The sequence below is a fragment of the Ceratotherium simum genome, chromosome 1 (assembly GCF_057802395.1).
Source record: "Ceratotherium simum simum isolate JZ-2026a chromosome 1, ASM5780239v1, whole genome shotgun sequence".
Lineage (NCBI taxonomy): Eukaryota > Metazoa > Chordata > Mammalia > Perissodactyla > Rhinocerotidae > Ceratotherium > Ceratotherium simum.
The window spans coordinates 23,887,916-23,904,926 of NC_141900.1; the positions used below are offsets into that span (position 1 = coordinate 23,887,916).

At 35.2% G+C, this 17,011-nt stretch overlaps 1 protein-coding gene across 1 annotated transcript in view; it reads right to left on the bottom strand.

The window, feature by feature from the left end:
* The window catches only part of MAGI2 (membrane associated guanylate kinase, WW and PDZ domain containing 2), a 978,709-nt gene that overhangs the window by 829,782 nt on the left and 131,916 nt on the right, over window positions 1-17,011 (bottom strand). The window lies entirely within an intron of this gene.

Below are 17,011 nucleotides of genomic sequence, written 5' to 3' on the forward strand. Positions count from 1 at the left end.
CAAAAACCTGAAAAGGATAGCACTAAAATTAACACTTTAGTCCATCCTTACTGATGTATACTGGTGTAAATATACAAATTAAATTTCAAAAAACCACTATGAATATAGCTCAGCAATACTGAAACTACGTTATGTCTATGCTAGGATTGATGAATAAATAAACATATTGTGAATAAATAGAGGCAGATTTCTCACTGTCAGAGAAAGGAGTTACAAATAAGGAAACGGGGAAGGCTGGAACAACTCTGTGGTGTTGGATTGTAATCAGAGGTAACAATAGGAACTCACGATTTTTAATATGCTTACAGATGGATAGCTATAGAAATAAATATAGATGTGGTGTATGCATCTTTAAGTATACATATATCTATTTCCTAGCTCTATATCCCGAGAAAGCCTAGAGGCAGAGATGCCCAGTAGCAATGAGATCATCTCAGGTCTTGATTTCTTTATAGCTAGCTCCAACAAGAAAAAAAGATTCCTTGGGAAAGTGGCTGATACAAGGCCTGGGGAAGAGAAAATACAAGATGAGCCTGGAATATCTTTCAGTGCCGGAAAGTACAAAAGTTTCCCCCTAAAATGGATGGGAGACATGTTGAAAGGACAGAGGAGCTAACTTGAAGGAGTTACCAATGGCCATATCTAGGGCACTTTAAATAGCAAAATACAAAATGATAGTAATGGGTTATAAACCACTGAATAAAGTAAGTATAAAAAATAAAAGGGGGAAACAAGACAGCTATTCATTTCAGTGGAATTCTAATCAATAAATGTAGGAGAGATGATGGAAACAGATAATCACCATTAGGCAAATTACTGGAGTAATAATAGTTGCAGGAGAAAATTATTGATAGATGCTAAAATTAGTGGGAAAAATATTACATAAAATATTTTGATAGTCTCCAAGTGTCTCGCCACAAGATACTTATTAATTACAAAGCAAAAAATAGGAACTTTACAGTAGAAAACCAGTAAGATACAACCTTGAACAAGTGATCAAAGTTAACAGCACCAGTAATAAGCCACATTGACATGATGTTCCTCCTGATTTGATACACTAAGAAGGGCATGATATTGCTTTATGATATTCTTGCCAAACCTCAATCCAATAATGAAAAAACATCAGAAGAATCTAAATTGAGGGACATTTTACAAAGTAACTGATCAGTATTCTTCAAATATAGCAAGGTCATAAAAGATAAAGACAGGCTGAGGGGGGCCGCCAGGTGGCATAGCAGTTAAGTTTGCGCGTTCTCCTTCGGCGGCCTGGGGTTCACCAGCTCGGATCCGGGCGCGGACATACGCACCGCTGATCAAGCCATGCTGAGGTGGCATCCTGCATAACAGAGCTACAACTCTACAACTATGATACACAACTGTCTACTGGGCTTTGGGGAGAAAAAAGAAAAAGAGGAAGATTGGCAACAGATGTTAGCTCAGGGCCAATCTTCCTCAAAAAAAAAAAAAAAGAAAGAAAAGCTGAGGGACTGTCATAGACTAGAGAAGATGGAGGAGACGTAAGAATTAAATGCAAAGTAGAATCCTGGACTCGTCCACTTTTACTAGCTCTTTAAAAATTAATAACATTAAACTATTTCCATATTCGCCATAACAATTTTTCTTAGTTTTCTTCTGTTCACGTCTATGATATTTTTGACATATGCAAGCTTAAATTTTTTTTCAAATAAAATGGTCTATTTCCCCCTTTTTGACTTCTATTGTTTTTTTACATAGAAATATCTTTACTTTCTCTAGATATTTATATTCACTTATTTTTTTAATCTTTTTTATGGTTATAGTTTTTTATTTATTTATTTATTTTTTTGTGAGGGAGATCAGCCCTGAGCTAACATCCACGCTAATCCTCCTCTTTTTGCTGGGGAAGATCGGCCCTGAGCTAACATCTATTGCCAATCCTCCTCCTTTTTTTTTGTTTCCCCAAAGCCCCAGTAGATAGTTGTACGTCATAGCTTCTAGTTGCACATCCTTCTAGTTGCTGTATGTGGGACGTGGCCTCAGCATGGCCGGAGAAGCAGTGCGTCGGTGCACGCCCTGGAACTGAACCCGGGGCCACCAGTAGCAGAGCGTGCGCACTTAACGGGTTATAGTTTTTTAGTGGAAAGACTGGTAAATTCAAATAAGGTCTTTAGTTTGTTTAATAGTATTGTATTAATGTTAATTTTCTAGTGTTAATAATTGTATTATGGATCTGTATGATGTTACATTAGAGGATCTGAGTAAAGATGAGAACTCTCTGTACTAATTTTGCCTCTTTTCTATGTCAAATATTATTTCAAAATAAAAAGTTAAAAAATCTGTAATGGCCAAATAAGGTTTATTCAGAATTGTTGGGATAGTTTTATATTGGCAAATTAAAAAATGTTTCAGCACACTAATGAGTCTAATAGAATAAGCTATTACAATTTCAGTATATTCTGGGAAAAAATGTTAGAGCATTTCACATATTTTCATGATAAAATTCCTAGACAAGTAGAAATGATAAATAATGCAACATCTAACATCACAAAAATTAAACAATATTAAAATCAGAAACAAGAAATAATACTCCTGAGTTCAATACAGTCACTGGAAAAAGAGAAATATATAAGCAAATATAAATAAACAAATTTTTATACATTGGTAATATAAATTTACTAGATACAATGGAGGGGAAAGGATTTCATTCACAAGAACAACAGCAAAATTCCTAGTGATAATCATTTCAAATGCCTGCAGGAACTATTTAGATAAAATTACTTAGAAACACAAAATATGATTTGAGTAAGCAAAGTAAAACTTGAGGTTCTGGTATGGAAAGTCATATTATAAAGCTATAGCTTCTTTGTAAAAAATTTGTAGTTGACTAAAATCTAAACAGTTTATTCTCTTCACTTGATAAAATTATTATAAATGTCATCTGGAAAGATTAAAGGCAAGACTGGTTAAGAACAAATTATGAGAGAAGCACTTGCCTCTGTAAAATAGAAAAATATAAGTCTTCGATTAGTTAAAACAGTGTGAGACTAAAATACATATCTGATCAATAAATCAATGCAACAAAGTAGAGAGCATTGAAATAAGTTAGCGTATATAACCTCTTACATGAGGGAAAATCACAAGCCAGTGGAGAAGAAACAGATTAGTTAGTAGCGGCAGTATGGTATAGCAGTTACGAACATTATCTCTGGACCCAAACTGCCTGGGAATTAATCCCAACTCTGGTAATTGCGTAATCATGGATAAGTTACTTAACTCCTCTGTGTTTCAAGTTCTTTATCAGTGGAGGATACTAATGGGATCAACTTCATAGATTTTGGTGAGAATTAAGTTAACACATGCAAAGACTACAAAAGAACAGGGCCTAGTAAATGTTCAATATATTATCTAGCACAGTTTTAGAGAAAGTGAATAGAATGATGTGGACAATAAAAACAAAGGCCAAAGCCAATATTTTCATGCATCAGTATAAATTCTATATAGTTTAAACATAACACACAAAAAACTATAACCATAAAAAGATGAAACATATAAGCGAACGCTAAATCTTTAGAGATAGTGAAGGTATTTCTATGTACAAAACAAGAGAAGTCAAGAAGAAAAAAACTGAACATTTGATTAGAGAAAAAAATAAAATTTGCAATGTCAAAAATATAAAAATATACAGGTACAAAGGGAAAACTAGGAAAAACTCATGGTAAATATGATAATTGGCTAATGTTATTAACATATAATGAGATTTTAAAAGAGGAGAATGAGGTTTTAGAAAGTTTTTCATTCATGAAAGAAGATATTACATAACCATTAAAAATTATGTTTTTGAAAAACAGTGATATTAAAATAGTGACAATATAGTGTTATGGTAAAAAAATCAAGATTCATAATTAGTTCTATATTATGATGCCTATAACATGATATGCACTGTTTATGGTATGTATATGGATGATCTATATCTTTTTCTTTGTATTTCACAGAATTTTTCCCTCTCAAATTTTCTATTATCATGAGGGGAAGAAAAAGGTATGTTAAAAGTGTGCAAAAAGATAAAATCCCAGATGATTGGAACTGATGACAGAGAGACTAGCAGAAGGTAAAAGGTGGTGAAATCTAGATCAAGCCATTAGTACTAACTATAACTAACTGACTCTAAAACTTATTAAATCCAAGACTGGGAGACTTAGATACCATTTAAAATCTCGCTGATAGCTTGCTTTCTCTTCAGGCCACGTGCAGGTTTCATTAGCAATTAGGACACATAATTCAGGCCAATTCAACAGAAACTTATCAAGTACCTGCTATGCGCTCTGTGTGTGCTGTGAGGGATACAAAGGCAAATAGGACACTGTCTTTGCCTTTACTGAGTACACCTTTCAGTGAGTGTGGAGGTGGGAAGATAAACATACCTAAAAATAACTACAATATAAACTGTGTTTTTAAAAGTTATAAAAATTTCTGGAGATTAGAAGGAAGGGGAGAATCTGTTGGTTGTGGTTCATCCATGCTGTATGCAACCAGCATTTATTAGGATCCTGATACATGCTAGTTATTCTAGAAACAGACATCAGGAAAGGGTTCTTTGGAGGAGCTGTCATTTGAGAGGAGGTGTGAAATATGGGTAGGATCTTTCCAGAAAGATATGGGCCAGAAAGGACATTCTAATGGAAGGATCTGTATGGAAATTCTGGTGACTACGTGAACAGTTCTATTCGTAAGTAGCAAAGGCTACATATAAGAAAGAGCAAATGATAAAGTTGTAAAGTTTTATTGGTCCCACATTGTGAAAAGATGTAAATGTGAGCCTTAGGCATTTGTTCTTAATTTGGTAAGCAATCATGGAGTCTTTCATGGTTGATAAGAAAGACATGTTTTTGAATAAAATGGATATGTTTCACTCCCTGGGAAAGAATCTATCAGCTCTGAAACTGTGAGATGGGGATCTCTCATTGGGTTACTTGAGACACTGCACTGAGTATGTAGTTATAATAATAAATGGTATCATGTTTCTTACATCTCACAGCAACTCAAAAAAGCTCCTCAGGCTTCACTGCGGCCACAACATAAAGCAAAGTGACACAGTCACTGGTGGATGGGAAGTGACAACAGACACACCACGCTGGCTGGCAGCTCATAGGGATGAGGATGTACAGTTAATCAAAACATCATGTTACCTGGAAGGCCAAGAGGGAGAGCCATAAATGATAATCATATGCAGTCACCCCGAGCTTACAACAGGAGAGGCTCTATGCCATCTTTGAGGAAAGGGAAAAAAAAAATCAAAGCCACAATTGCCTCTACTACCCATGTCTGCCACGCCAAAGCACATTTGTACATATTTCTGTGCATATACATACATTTTCAAACATGAAACATTGCATCATAATCATAATAACAATAACATGTCACTTTGCAGATAACAAACACTTTAAACTACATTTACCGTTTTCCTGATTTCGAGGGTTCAAAGTTTATGACATTTTGCATAGAATTTAGAATGCCAGGGATTATTTTAAAGGCTGGAAGGGCTGACGTTGGAACTAAAATAATGATGTCTTTGTGGATTAAAAAATGTAATTGTTTATTTACCTATGTTCGCTTGTGAGACAAAAAGTTTTTGAGAGACTCAAGAAGAGTTTCAGCAGAACTCATAGTTCAGAGATTCAGTGATTAATTTTCTCTGTTTCATTTTAGGCCACATTTGCTCTCATATGGGAGGGGAGAGGTGATATCACAGTCTGAGAACACTTGGCAGCTCCTTTTCTGATAGGGTGAATCAAAAAGGAACCAAGCCTGTAGCTTCATGGCTTCTGAATTAACGATGACTTGAAGGAGATAAGGAGCAACAGCAACAACATGTTTGTAAAACCAAGACTTCAAAATGAGTCAGAACAGTTTATTTAGGTAAGTCATGAACCTAATTGGCTAAGTTTAAGCAAGACTGGGATTCCCAACATAGCCGGGCTCAAGGCAAGCTGTGGCACAACAATGTAGCCACAGGTTAGAAGTATCCCAGAAAATATCTAACAAGAGGCAGGTTAACTGGAAATCAGCCATGAGCCTTAATTTGAAGTCAGCCATGTTTCTTAGAAACCATTAACAGGTTTTTCTTGAAGGAGATTAGAAAGCTCTTCCCGCCAGTTTTGAAAATGATTCTTCATACTTACATAGAACTTGAGAGAAAGGAAGGGGCTTAGATACATGTAGCAGGGCAACTCTTTTATTTTACAATGAAACTGATACCCACAGAGGTTAGGAGTCTCATTAGAGCTTTATAGCTGGCTAGATAGCTGGTTAGCTAAGAAGTGAACTCGGATCTCCTGAGATAATGGCTACACAGTTTGGTTGGAGCCCTGCTCACTTCTCCCCAGCATCATTTTGGTAGCTTCCTTCTCCTGGCTTCCTTCAGTCCACACAGTTTACCACTCACTGAAAGGTTCATCTATCATGTCAAAGCTCTGCTATAAAACCTTCAGTAACCCCTGCCTTTTCACAATCTAACAAGGTCTTTTGCAATCAAAACCCCTCCACTCTCAAAATAATTTCTAATCTTTCAGATTACTATTTCCCAGTGAAAAACCTCTCCTCCAGCCTTACTGCTTTTAAAACAATTTCCTGAGCCCGTTTCATCCATCTCTCTCTCTCTCTCTCTCTCTCTCACACACACACACACACACACACACACACACTTCTCTTTACTCATGCTCCTCTATTGTTAATAAACATGCTTAATAGCCCCTCCTTTTTTGTAAAGACAAATCTACATCTTTCAATATCTAGATCAAGACTCACCTTAACATAAAGCTTTTCCCAACCACATAATCCCTCTCACTTTTCCCCTCCATCCCCCATACCATACTTGCCTATTAAGCTTCCAAGTAATGGAAAATTGGACAAGTAATGTGAAAATTGTGAAAACTGAAATAGATTTTGAAGTCACGTTGGTGCAGATCAATATACCATATGTTACTGTCAAGAAAAAATGTTATATTTGTTTCAGTTTTCAGAGTCTAGTATATTAACTAAAACCTCCTCCAATATAGCTTAATCCCAATAATAGAAGCCTCCAGATTCTGTGGGCCAGGTAGCAAGATGATAGGCTATCTTGCCTGGCTTACATTTGGTACGATTCTTTTTATTGGTTATGAGGTTTGACTCTCCCTATTTCTCACCACTTTATTAATTTTAAGCTTAAATAGGATGTTTATTCCTACTATTCCCTGTTGTTGGTAAACTTTCAAGAAAAAAAATCCTAAGAAAAAATCAGGAGATATACCTACAATCCATGATGATGTGAAAAAATCAGAGTATGTGTTGTGGTCTAATAGTTCTTGCATTTCTTTACTATGATATTTGTGACCATTTAGATATAACTGGAATACATTCATATTCTCTTTGCCAAAAAATACAGCTGCTCTCTTCAAACAACATTTCTAAGATTTCTGTCATTTCAGGAATATTGATTAGTAACCAATAATCAATAATTAATAATAATGACGTAGATGTATTATAAGATTTCTGGGTAAATCGTCATCATTCCAGGAATTTAATAAGGGTAAATTTTTTTTAAGTGAAAACAGTATTATGCAGGATAAGATGTAACAAGCTACATATGGTTCTAGTGAAAATCGGAAACCAACTTTTCCTTTTTTCTTCTTATAAAACGGCTGCAAATATAACTAAAATGTTTAGAGAATAGTTTAGGTAAACAGGAAATAAATTTTTTTGTTAAAATATATTTGGTCTAACTCATCTTTGGCAACATAAGTGTATACACAGACTGTAAACTCATGAAAGAAGGGACCAGGTCTGTCTTGTCTTTCATTTTATTGCAGTGGATAGAGCAGAATCGAGGGCATAGTAAGTGCAAAATAGGCATTTACTGGATCCCTAAATGAATGAATACATGAATATATTTGTCTTGTTATCAGTTATTATACCATTTCCTCAATATTATCATACCCAGCTAAAATATAGGAAACGAGTCCTGGTTTGCCAATAAATAGTTAAGTGAACATGGGTGAACATGCTAACTTAACCTCTCTGAGCCTTAGTTTATGAATTTGTAAGATGAGGGGAAGGTCTGCCCTGCTTACTTCAAAGGCAGGTTTTGAGGATTGAATGAGTGTACTATGCAAAAAAATCTTGCAAACTGTAAAGTACTAAAAAAATGTAAGGCATTATTTTAACACCATGGGAAATTTGAAAAAGTATTAAATTAATACCTGAGTTGTTGGCCTGCTTTATAAAAAATTGGCAAGTAGAAAAAAATAAAACATAAAACAGGAGGCTTTTGCAAAAGCTTTACTCTTGAGATTTTCATATGGGGTTATACTTTCACAACTGTCAAAGCAGATCACACAGAAATTTAAAGATATAGAATATTTACTTAAAAGAACAAGGCCTAAGGATGTGACACTAATTTTGATTAATTTTCTGCATTCGTGAATGGCTTGCCAGAGTAGGAGGACCAGTGAAATGGTCTCATTATACAGCTTTGTGTGCTTGCCGCTGCCCATCATTGTACTTTCTGGTAACTGATGTGCTTTTAATGTTTTGTTTAAAAATTCATTTTAGGAAGGTTAGGGATGGAGAATATTTCTTGGAACAGCTACTGGCAATGTTTAACAGGGGAAAAAAAATTATCCAATTTTCCTTTGCATGCTATAAAAGAATGATTTATTGCTAGCAGTATTTTGTTGCCTTAGTGGAGATAACTTCTTTTTACATCTGAAACTATATGGGGAGAGGCTTCTATTCTAGTCTCTCATTAAAAAAATTGTGTTTAAGGGCCAGCTCCATGGCGTAGTGGTTAAGTGCGTGCGCTCTGCTGCTGGCGGCCAGAGATCGGATCCTGGGCGCGCACCAATGCACTGCTTGTCAGGCCATGCTGTGGCGGTGTCCCACGTAAAGTGGAGGAAGATGGGCACGGATGTTAGCTCAGGGCCAGTCTTCCTCAACAAAAAGAGGAGGATTGGCATGGATGTTAGCTCAGGGCTGATCTCCCTCACAAAAAAAAGAAAAAATCATGTTTGGAAAAGAACATTATCAAGACTGCCTTCATTCATTCAACAAATATTTACTGACTACTTCCCTATGTGCTAGACACTATGCAAGGCACTAGAAACATTTTTTCTAATATTTTTAACTAATGCATGTAATTTTACTCTATTTTCACTGTAGACTTGTGAAAACGACTATGAAGTCCCCAGAGAAAGTTTCTTATCTTCCTTATCCTTCTCTCTTCAGAGCCTGGCTCACAGTAGGTGTGGCACACAGTAAGTACTCAAGCACTCAGTAAATGAACAGATGGAGAATAAACAACATGAGCCTGGAAACCAGAGCCTGAAGACCTGAATGTTACTATACACTCCGCCTTCGTCTCTGCTCTGCAGGCTCATTCTCATTGTCTTTGCCTCACTTCATTTTCTCATTCATTCTCTTACAATTGTGGTAACTTTTTTTTTTTTTTCCACCCAATGACAACTGTTGGGCCACTGGCCTTGCCATCATGCTAGTATTCTTTTTTTTTTTTTTGAGGAAGATTGGCCCTGAGCTAACATCTGTTGCCAATCTTCCTCCTTTTTTCTCCCCAAAGCCCCAGAAGATAGTTATATGTCATAGTTGTACATCCTTCTAGTTGCTCCATGTGGGAGGCCACCTCAACCTGGTGAGCGGTGGTAGGTCTGCGCCCAAGATGCGAACTGTCAAACCCCAGGCCACCGAAGCAGAGCGCGTGAACTTAACCGCTATGCCACCGGGCTGGCCCCTGCAGTAATTTTTAAAACAATCTCCTTGACGCTGATCTCCCTCCTCACCACTTCATCCTCCATAAGGCTGCCAGAATCTAAAACATAAATCTCCTCATCTGCCCCATCCAGCAGCACTTCTTCATCTTTTCCCCCAAGTATTCCTAACAGTGGACTAGGTTATACATATACCCCCAAAGGTCAGGTTTCAGGGAGTTTCCACTAAGTGGCCAGTCACAACTATATGTCATTAAAGTCTAATTTTACTTTAAAAGGTGTGTATTTTCTGCATTCTTCTCTACAAAATACTTAAACTGGTTTTAATTTCAAAATTTTCTTTTCCTTCAAATTGCCAAATAAAATGGACCCTTTTGAAAAATGCACTATGTGTATCCTGTCGATTTCTTACACTCTCTACACACCTTTGTACCTCCCATCTGCCAGCACGCAGGGGTACATCAGTGTGAGAAAGATGGCCCAAAGAAAACAGTCAGCTCTTTTTCACATAAACAAGGCCCTTCATGATCAGAATCCTGGAAAGTTTTTTGGCCTCGCTTTTTGTAACTTCCCTTCCTTAACCCTCACTGCTGCTTTGCCAAACCATTTGTGATCCTCAGAATGTGCTATGTTTCTTAGAAACCTCAGCACCCTTGCAAACAGTTTCCTCTATGCAGAATGCCCACTCCTTGGCCCACCTAATACAGTCTTCATCCTCAAAATCCTAGGTTAAATTTTACCTCATTTTTACAGCCTTCTTCACCTTGCCCTGAATAGCCCAGAAGATGGCCCTGCTTCTGTGCTTCCATGATATTTTGTGCATCCCCAGCATTTATCATGTTTTAGTAAGCTTTTGGGGCAAGGATTTTTTACCCAGCCTGGTGTCTTCAAGATGATAAAAGTAAAATATTTGTAATTACTTTAATCAACAGAGCCTGAAAAATTGTATAATTAGATAATTTGAGGGCCATTGCTTTAGAAATATTTTCCACTATTTTAGGGTTATTTGGAAAAGAATGGTTTAATCTAATTGCTAGTCACCATCTTTAAAATACTATAGGACAGTAAATTGGCCTCTGCTTTTTAGAACGCAGACATCAGTCTTCAAATCACTATTTTAAGCAACTAACTAAACTTCTTGCTTCCTAGATGGTTAATATAATTATTACATGTAAGAATTTGTTCTTTCACAGATAAAACTACATTTGAGACTTAAACCTATCATATGGTGAACCATTACTCTCTTATTGGTTTATCCCAAAGAGATGAATAATCACAAGACCTAAAAAAAAGTTCACCATTAAAAATAAGTATATGGATTATAATATTATGAATATTATGATTGGATGGTGCCTCATTTAGAAAGCCTCTGGCTTTGACAAGAGAAAAATTGAATGCTTCTATGTGTATTGAAATTGTAGTCACTGCAGCCTAAACTTGTCTTTCAGGCAAATAATTGCTTTTCATGCATCTTAGAGGTGGGTATAAATTGAAATTTCAAGTACTGATTATGGATCATGTTCATGGCCTGAAAAATGGAACTGATGAGAAGCTTGTTAGAAAATTCCACATGTCCATCTTATAGCGTTAGAAATTTTTTGACACAAAACAAAATTTTTGACTTGCATTTTATTTTTTTTTTTGTACTGGGTTTTCAGTTTATAAATACTTTTTACATGTTGAAGAAAATTCCATTACACAAAACAACTTTTATTCTTGAATCTTATCTCCACGGATTGGAGTGGAATTCTAAAATTTCCTCTAGGTAATAAAAACATTTTACAGATCTTCCTGGCTACCATATTCTAAAAGACAAATGAATTTCATAATTAACAGTGAAAATCACCTATTCAGCAGCTCAAATAGTCTGGTGTGGAGTATGGTTTTGATAAAAAAAAAAAAATCATGGCTAGAATTAAGTACTTAATAAATGACTTCCAAATGCTTCTAACATATGCACTCAGACCATGCACAATAACTGACTCTCTTCTTGGTTTACTATAAAAATATATTGTCCTTAATAAGGACGGATTCACTTTGAGAACAGGTAGTATGTGTAAAAGCCCTGCTTGATAACTGCTTCCTGCTTCAATCTCCACCCATCCACCACCCCCAAAGCCCAATAGCAACATTGTCCTTCATCTGATGTTGCTGTGAGTGATGTAACCAAACCATGGCCTTAAGAACATGATTTCTTACAGTTAAATTGAATGCTTGAGATCAAAACAGAAGAGTGCTTATATTAGTGAGCATGTTTTACTTGAAATTACAGTGGACGATACTCCTTCTGGTGAAATGTTAGCCCAGGTGAAAATATGTTTAGGTATTTACACATTCAATAAGATATGGATCTTTTAAGCTCTGTAATCTTGGCCTACTTCTACAGGCTGACCTTAGAAACAGATATTAGCTATGATAGGAATTCATGAGATTATTTTTAGCAAAGTAGAATTTATATCATTAGATAGCAGTTGGCTCTTCAAAGCTGTGACTTTTTGGAGATGAAACTGTTATTACTAATGTACATGACTTTTAGAATTGATTTCAGGATCAGTTGATGGCATATGATAAAATAAGCCTTTTTACAATCACATGCTATTTTAAGATTCAAAATAAAAATAACATTTGTTGACCTTGTTAACCCAACTTGCTGACCATTCTTGGCTCTGAATGACTTTTGGCCATTTCCTAAAATTACATTTATCCAAGAAATACGTGAATTTTCCAATAACGATGATATTCAAATAAACTTTCCTTAGATCTTTTCTGAAAAAGAACTCTAAAACTGGGAGACAACGGTCATTTGATGGAAATACAGAATAACTATAAGTTAAATTAAAATGGGATTTTGAAGATAATATAATTCTAGCTCACATTTCACTGATGGGAAACCTGAGAAGAAAATAACTTGTCTAAGGCCAGACCATTTAGGCACCAAACCCAATGTTCATGATGCTTGTTTGGGTCATTCCCCTCTGCCATACGGTAGCCTTTAAAACTAGATATATATATATATATATATATATATATATATATATATATATATATATGTTACTTACATATTTTGAAAATATCAGTTACTTAGTTTCATAAATTTACATTGCATATTATTTCTTAAAAATAGCCATAGGCGAATTTATTCCAATGTACCTTTTGCTTTTTGTTTCTACTTTTTCTTCTTTTCTTCAGTGAAAATTTAAACACAGTTGTACTTCGTGGCTTGTGATTAGAGTGCATTGATTTGAGTTCCAGTTTTTCAAATACAGGCAATTTAGTGGCTTTCATGGTCAGAATATTGGTAAAGAGGATTTCCTAAGTAGTAGCATTGCTACAGACTTTATTAAAACCAGAGGATGACGTAAGACAATTTGTTCTGTAGCTATTATTAAAATGACATTTGCCGAACAAACTGTGTTTTAATCAGAATTTAAAGAAGGTTTTGGAAACATGTGTTTGGGAAAATTTTTTCAGAAAAATTAAAATTTCAAATATGCAAGAATGCAGTAGTTTTGTATACAGAATAGATATAGTAGGCTTATTTACCTTTCATATTTCTTGAATTTTGATATTTGAACATTTTATGTGATTCATATTATTCAAGTATTATCAAAATCAAATATTTTATATCACATTGAAAGTTTTCTTTATTTAAATGGTCATGATGCAGTCAATTGAATTAAATATTTTGTTTAAAAATTTTTGAACTTTTTGGGAATAATTATATTACCTTCTCAGAAACAAGCTAAAATTGATGAACAGAAAATTCTATTCATTTCAGAAAATTCATTTTCAAGTGACTTTTTATACTTGGATTTGAAATATGTTATGTTCTTCCCTGAGATCGCTGCAGTTTACTAAAAATGTTACTGCTGGTTGGTAGGAAATAATGTGTTTGACTCTAAATAGTAGCACCTTGTAGATGGTTAAAAAATATTTGTTGATTGAATGTTAAGTGATGCATTTCCTAGCAGAGACTCACTTTATAGAATAACATTGTGCAGAAGATGCTTGTAAAATAATGAGTTATCATGTTTACACAAGAATAAAAAATAGGAAACTCATTAAACAACCTATAAACAGCTGTTGCTAAATATGGAACACAAGTCAAAGTTTTCCTTATTCCATCAGTTACTCTGCTTTTCTATATAATTTACAAGAATGAAACATAATATTTCGACACTTTAGAAATATTAACTTGCTCAGTAAGAACATATCATTTAGATAATATATATATATTTTTTCATACATGCTTTCCTTAAGTATTCCAGCTTCTCATTTTTATCCTATGAATAATTTGAACAGAAAAACAGACACTATACACCCCTAAGTTGTATGCTGAATTCCAGAAAAAAATGTTTCAGTCAAAAGTTTTGGTAATAGCTACCAGTCACAAAGAAAAACAGGAAATTTATGGAAAAATTCAATAACTTAATTATAGTGGTCCCAGGGAACACTCATATAAACACTCTGAAATCAGAGAAAATAAAGCCTTAGTTATTTTGTGAAAACATCATTCTGTGTATATTTAATTGCAGAATTATTATGAAATGTGGAAAAATAGAAAGATTTATGTCTGCAAAAAGCAAACACTGGTTTAAATTATTTGTTTTACAATTATTTAGAAAAATCATCTGGTGACATACAGCCTGATGCCTAGAGGTGTTATTTTGATTATTATTGTTTCTTGTTGATTTTGGTTTTGAAATTATAAAATAAAATATCTGCAAGGATACAATCAATACCTGGTCAATGCAATTTTAATGTATCCAACCTACAACTCTTCCTCTGGTAGCGAGTCTTGGCCTCCTCTGCCCTACCCACAGTCACTGTTTGAACAAGGACCAGTGAAAGTACTAAAAACAATACCAGGGTGACACTTGGCACAATGACAGTTGATCAGAAGTGTTGCATATAGAGAAAGCATGCCTGGAGTCAGACGGTAAAATGAATTTCTGCATTGCAGCTCAAGGTGAAGAGTAGTTTAGAGTTTATCATATCTTTATTTAGTTCCTATACACAAAATGTCTATGATCAGATTTTTTATTTTGCATAGTGACATGCCTAAACTACTTGAAAACAGTTATTACGTGTTCTAGCTAATCTAATTTCATTTCAGTTCATTGTTGCATAGATTATTTGAAAAACAACCATACAAAAATAAACAAGTTCTATCTGGTAGTAGCCATGAAGACACACTTCTCAGATCTCTTATTGCAGGGAGTGTAATTAAATAAGGGCCTAGCTGTTGCATTCTGAAATTCATTTTGGCATTTGCACCAAGACCATGCTTCCCTTAGGCTTCTCTCAGTCAATGACTGAGTATGGCTGGGATACTGAGGCAGACTTGTTTCTGGGAGATATGGGATTCCCCTAACAGTCAACTTTGGCTAGGAGATGCACCAACAGCCTTGGTGAACTTTCCTTAGAACTGATCTGCACTCTTAACACTCTTCCACTCCCTCCCTCTCTCCTTCCCCTCCTTCCTTCCTTTCTTCCTTGTTCCTTCCTTCCTTGCTTCCCTCCCTCCCTCTCATCTTCACTTGGGGTACGACTTGCATTGCAAGCTGATGGCTCTCCTAGTCTCCTTGAGCTGCCTCCTCAATTTTTCCTGTTGGTGATTTCCCTAATACATTGGTTGCATATTTAATCCCATTTTGGTGTCTGTTGCTGTGGAGACAGGTGCTAACACATCTCTATCTAAATGTCTCCTTTGATTACACAAATTCCCCCAGTGTAGTTCTTGGATATTTCCTCTGACTAGATTCGCTTACATTGTTATAACATATTTTTGCATTATTATTTAAAAAAATGCAAGCTAATGTCCACAACGTTAATTTAAGACTTTTAAAAATTAAGACACAGATATTCTTTGAAAACTCTTAGCAAAGTCAGGTTACCACGAACTTTACACATTTTTAGTGTTATTTGATTCTGAAAGCATCGGTTCATGCATTTCCATATCCTGATTTCTCAACATAGAATGATCTCCTTCATTTTCTCTGTCTTATGACCTCTCACACACCTTTCAATATCCAATTCCACCTTCAGCAAGAGGTAGTAGTTCCTTTACCTGGAATTCCAACATACTAATATACAATAAGATAACACTGAAACAGAGTAGTCTTCAGCACTTACCAGAAAAGGCAAGGACTCATGACTTTGTAAACACGGGGCCTTGCTTATGTAAACTCAAAACAAAAATTACCAAGTTCAAGTAAGGGAAATGTAGCTGTATAAAAGGCAAGGCTTTTGGGAGGTCAGGTGGGGAAAGTTTTCCTATGAAAATTTTAGGAAAGGGAAATATCTACAAATAAATACGTGTGGGTATAAGGTGAGTGACAGTAGAAAGTCATTATTGCCCAGCATTCTTAGTGTAAGAAGCTTGCCATCCAGTCTTTGTCTCCTCAACTTTACTGTTAGCTTTTGACTATATTGTGCATTTTGACTCTGTTTTTAATTCTATGAACTTGCTTTAAACTCAAGATATCCAACAACCTAAGAGTCCATTGCTAGAGGAATGGATAAAGAAATATACACACAATAGAATATTATTCGGCCATAAAAAAGAATGAAATCTTGCCATTTTTGACAACATGAATGGACCTCGAGGGCATTATGCTAAATGTAGTAAGTCAGACAAAGAAAGACAAATATTGTATGATCTCTTTTATATGTGGAATCTAAAAACAAAAACAAAGACCCAAGCTTATAGATACAGAGAACAGATTAGTGGTTGCCAGAGGTGGGGGCTGGAGGGGTAGGAGAAATAGGTTGAAAGAGGGCAAAAAAAATGACTGATAAGTCTTATACTACTCATTAGTCGATTTATTGATTAGCAATATAACAAGTCACAGTGAAATAAATTTGCATTTGGATACATAAACAGTTCATATATAAGCAGTAATATATAAGCAGTTTATTGTCTAAAAATATCCCATTTAGCAAAAATGTATGAACTGGGTATATTTTGAAAGTATATTGTCCTTTATCATGTATTGCCAGCTGAACATTCTAATATACAAAACTCACTTATTAGGAAAAAAATAAGATGTACATAACCGCACTTAATCTTCTCATCACTTCACCCAACTAACAACTTTGCTTCTGATTTGGCTTTTTTTGTGTGTCACATTAATCAGGCAGGCTCCAAACTTCATGGTCATCTCTGACCTTTTCCACTTTGTGATTTCTGATACCCAGGAAATTACCAGTGAATTCTTCTGAAGTACATTGTAGCCCATCACTTCCTATCTGTTATCACAGCCTCTCCTCTG